The sequence below is a fragment of the Bos indicus x Bos taurus genome, chromosome 25 (genome assembly GCF_003369695.1).
Source record: "Bos indicus x Bos taurus breed Angus x Brahman F1 hybrid chromosome 25, Bos_hybrid_MaternalHap_v2.0, whole genome shotgun sequence".
NCBI lineage: Eukaryota > Metazoa > Chordata > Mammalia > Artiodactyla > Bovidae > Bos > Bos indicus x Bos taurus.
In genome coordinates, this window is record NC_040100.1 from 39,142,962 (window position 1) to 39,148,009 (window position 5,048).

At 46.1% G+C, this 5,048-nt stretch overlaps 1 pseudogene across 1 annotated transcript; it reads right to left on the bottom strand.

Moving 5' to 3' along the window:
- Window positions 1-2,338: 2,338 nt before the first annotated feature.
- LOC113883724 lies at window positions 2,339-3,458 on the bottom strand (annotated as a pseudogene). The gene has a single exon (XR_003508719.1). The product of XR_003508719.1 is annotated as a galectin-4 pseudogene (transcript).
- Window positions 3,459-5,048: the final 1,590 nt, after the last annotated feature.

Sequence of the window (5,048 nt, forward strand, 5' to 3'; positions counted from 1 at the left end):
TTAAATGGACAAACAGCAGCTTGACAGATAATATTCTCCCTGGTTTATCAGTTACATAAAATCAGTTGTGTAAAAGTAATCCTAAAACCAAAGGAGATAAGTGAAGGACAGGGAAGCCTGGCATGCTGCAGTCCATGGGGTCGCAGAGTCGGGCCTGTCTTAGCGGCTGAACAATAGCAACAATCCTAAAACCAGAAGGGGGAGGTGCCTGCTTCTGGGGCAACTTCCGGCAGAGGAACAGTGAAATGAAAGGTGTCCCAGTGGTTAGGATGCGATGCTTCCACTTAGTCCTTGATTTGGAACTAAGATCCTGCAAGCCATGTGGCATAGCCAAAAATACAAATAAAAAATAAAGGTCACTATAAGTTGGACTTGTATGGACACACAAGAGAAGGGTGTCCAATTGTCTCTTGGTCCTGACTCTCAAGACCAAAGGGACAGAAGTAGGGTATGTGTGCTAAGAATGCCCTCGCTTAGGTTATGGAAAGAGTTTGAGAATCAGAAGAGTTAGGGGTTGATTCTGAGCCAGCCTTTTTACAATCAATCAGTGTGTTCGTCGCTCAGTCGTGTCTGAGGATTCTTTACCGTCTGAGCCACCATTATACTTGCTTTATTAACCTAGTGGGATTGTTCTTTGAACCAAATGAGATAAGAAATATGTGAGTTCCTTGAAAGCTCTCAAGTTTTGGAGAGTTTTGATAGTTACTGGACTATCAGGCATCCTTGTGTCTTCCTCTTACTCTTGATCCTTACTTTTCTTTCATTCTTTCAATAACAAAATTCTCAAAAGAGCAGCCACTAAGGCCAGCTGAGAAGAGCTCAGCTAGTCTCCCTTTGAGTTCCCATTTAGGCCCAAAGACTAGAGACAAGATGGTAGAAAGGGAAGAAACATGGATTTTTGGCTTCTAAACTAGGTGACCTTGGGTGAATCACCTCAACTCTTGGGGCCTTGGTTTCCTCATCTGTGAAGTGGAGATGGTTTGTTGGTAAAGAATCCACCTGCAATGCAGGAGACACAGGTTCAATCCCTGGGTCGGGAAGATCCCCTGGAGAAAGAAATGGTAACCCACTGCAGTACTCTTGCCTGAAAAACCCCATGAACAAAGGAGTCTGGTGGGCTACAGTCAATGGGGTTGAAAAAGGACTTCAGTTCAGTTCAGTCGCTCAGTCGTGTCCGACTCTTTGCCATCCCATGAATTGCATCACGCCAGGTCTCCCTGTCCATCACCAACTCCTGGAGTTCACTCAAACTCATGTCCATGGAGTCGGTGATGCCATCCAGCCATCTCATCCTCTGTCGTCCCCTTCTCCTCCTACCCCCAATCCCCCCAGGCATCAGGGTCTTTTCCAATGAGTCAACTCTTCGCATGAGGTGGCCAAAGTACTGGAGTTTCAGCTTTAGCATCAGTCCTTCCAAAGAACACCCAGGACTGATCTCCTGTAGGATGGACTGGTTGGATCTCCTTGCAGTCCAAGGGACTCTCAAGAGTCTTCTCCAACACCACAGTTCAAAAGCATCAATTCTTTGGTGCTCAGCTTTATTCACAGTGCAACTCTCACATCCATACATGACCATTGGAAAAACCATAGCCTTGACTAGATGGACCTTTGTTGGCAAAGTAATGTCTCTGCTTTTGAATATGCTATCTAGGTTGGTCGTAACTTTCCTTCCAAGGAGTAAGAGTCTTTTAATTTCATGGCTGCAATCACCATCTGCACTGATTTTGGAGCCCCCCAAAATAAAGTCTGACACTGTTTCCACTGTTTCTCCATCTATTTCCCATGAAGTGATGGGACTGGATGCCATGATCTTCGTTTTCTGAATGTTGAGCTTTAAGCCAACTTTTTCACTCTCCTCTTTCACTTTCATCAAGAGGCTTTTTAGTTCCTCTTCACTTTCTGCCATAGGGTGGTGTCATCTGCATATCTGAGGTTATTGATATTTCTCCTGGCAATCTTGATTCCAACTTGTGCTTCTTCCAGCCCAGCGTTTCTCATAATGTACTCTGCATATAAGTTAAATAAGCAGGGTGACAGTATACAGCCTTGACGTATTCCTTTTCCTATTTGGAATCAGTCTGTTGTTCCATGTCCAGTTCTAACTGTTGCTTCCTGATCTGCATATAGGTTTCTCAAGAGGCAGGTCAGGTGGTCTGGTATTCCCATCTCTTTCAGAATTTTCCACAGTTTATTGTGATCCACACAGCCAAAGGCTTTGGCATAGTCAATAAAGCAGAAATAGATGATTTTTCTGGAACTCTCTTGCTTTTTTGATGATCCAGCAGATGTTGGCAATTTGATCTCTGGTTCCTCTGCCTTTTCTTTTTTTTTTCATTCATGAGACACCCTCAGACATTTTATTACGGGCTTAGAAAGGGTCCTACAGGATCTTCCTCTGTGTTCCCAAGGGTTATGGCCCCAGGAATAGATCAGATCTGGACGTAGGACAAGGTGACATCACCGTGGATCTCCACCAAGTCCACCCTCTGGAAGGCTGAGAGGCTATGGGAGAAGTCGAAGAGGTGCTGGCCATTGGCATACACCTTGAAGCGATCTGCACCACAACGAACGGACAGATCAAAGAACTGTCCAGGACCGAATGGGTTGTAGGGGACCTTCCTCTCCTCAGATCCCCAAGAGCCATTCAGAAAGCTGTTCCGAACCACAGCGCCCTCGGTCATGAGGGGGTTAATGTGCAGAGCCACGTCCCCAGAGGATCCCACCTTGAAGTTGATGACAAAGCTCTTGGCTGTGGGGGGTATGTAGCCCTTGATAATGATGGTTCTTCGAGCTATGAGCCCCCCCTTGCAGTCTCCCATTAAATGGCACAGGTGGGTTGAAGGCTGGGGGTCCCTCCATGGTAGGCAGTCTGCTTTGTTGTTGATAGTACTGTCCGGGACTTGGGTACGCCTTAGCAGGCATGGGCATCTGGTTTGAGGGGGGCTGGCCTCCAATGAAGTTAATTGATTGAAGCATCAGGTCGCCATCCACATGCAGGTGGGTGACCATCTGCAGCAGGATCCGGTGCTTAAACTCATGGAAGGGAGTCCCATTCACCACCACCTTGAAGTGCTCCATCATGACCATGAACACCAGCTCGAAGGCCGCACCCTTGCGGAAGGGCATGCTCATTTTCCTCTCCTCGTTGCCCCACGAGCCGTTCTGCTTCGAGTTCAAGACCACCTTATCCCAGCCATCAAAGCGGGGATTGAAGTGGAAAGCGACGTCTGCCCCTTGGCCCTGCCCCACCTCGAAGTTCACGAAGAACCTCTTCATGTGCTCGCTAGCCACTCCTTGCATGTAAATGGACATTCCAACTCTGAGACCTCCTGGGATGGGGTTGTGGTAGGGCAGTGTCGGGTTGTAGGTGGGCTGGTAGCCTGGTGCAGGGACAAAGGCCATCTTTAGAGGCTAGGCTGGTGACTTCTCCTGTGAGAAAAGCTGCAGGAGTCATGTATGGTGGCAGCTAGCAGGTGGTGGGTGGCTCTTTTTTTTTTTTTTGGTGGGTGGCTCTTATAGCTGAGGATAAGGGTGTGGCTGGCAGGGCAGGGTCCATGGTGGGGTCTGTCTTCTGCACATCCCAGGCTCCCTTCTCTTACCAGCCTCCCCTCTGCCTTTTCTAAAACCAGCTTGCACATCTGAAAGTTCATGGTTCACATATTGCTGAAGCCTGGCTTGGAGAATTTTGAGCATTAGTTTACTAGTGTGTGAGATGAGTGCAATTGTGCAGTAGTTTGAGCATTCTTTGGCATTGCCTTTCTTTCTTTGACCTTTTCCAGTCCTGTGGCCACTGCTGAGTTTTCCAAATTTGCTGGCATATTGAGTGCAGCACTTTCACAGCATCATCTTTCAGGATTTGAAATAGCTCAACTGGAATTCCATCACCTCCACTAGCTTTGTTCATAGTGATGCTTTCTAAGGCCCACTTGACTTCACATTCCAGGATGTCTGGCTCTAGGTGAGTGATCACACCATCGTGATTATCTTGGTCATGAACATCTTCTTTGTACAGTTCTTCTGTGTATTGGGGAACAGTACCCACTCTAGGATTCTGGCCTAGAGAATTCCATGGACTGTATAGTCCATGGGATCGCAGTGAGTCGGACATGACTGAGTGACTTTCACTTCACTTCTGTGTATTCTTGCCACCTCTTCTTAATATCTTCTGCTTCTGTTAGGTCCATACCATTTCTGTCCTTTATTGAGCCCATCTTTACATGAAATGTTCCCTTGGTATCTCTAATTTTCTTGAAGAGATCTCTAGTCTTTCCCATTATGTTGTTTTCCTCTATTTCTTTGCATTGATCGCTGAGGAAGGCTTTCTTATCTCCTCTTGCTATTCTTTGGAACTCTGCATTCAGATGCTTATATCTTTCCTTTTCTCCTTTGCTTTTCACTTCTCTTCTTTTCACAGCTATTTGTAAGGCCTGCCCAGACAGCCATTTTGCTTTTTTGCATTTCTTTTCCATGGGGATGGTCTTGATCCCTGTCTCCTGTACAATGTCATGAACCTCCGTCCATAGTTCATCAGGCACTCTATCTATTAGATCTAGTCCCTTAAATCTATTTCTCACTTCCACTGTATAATCATTAGGGATTTGATTTAGGTCATACCTGAATGGTCTAGTGGTTTTCCCTACTTTCTTCAATTTAAGTCTAAATTTGGCAATAACGAGTTCATGACCACAGTTAGCTCCCCGTCTTGTTTATGCTGACTGTATAGAGCTTCTCCATCTTTGGCTGTAAAGAACATAATCTGATTTCGGTGTTGACCATCTGCTGATGTCCATGTGTAGAGTCTTCTCTTGTGTTGTTGGAAGAGGGTGTTTGCTATGACCAGTGTGTTCTCTTGGCAAAACTCTATTAGCCTTTGCCCCGCTTCATTCCGTACTCCAAGGCCAAATTTGCCTGTTACCCCAGGTGTTTCTTGACTTCCTAGTTTTGCATTCCAGTCCCCTATAATGAAAAAGACATCTTTTTTGGGTGTTCTAAAAGGTCTTGTAGGTCTTCATAGAACTGTTCAGCTTCTTCAGCATTACTGGTTGGGG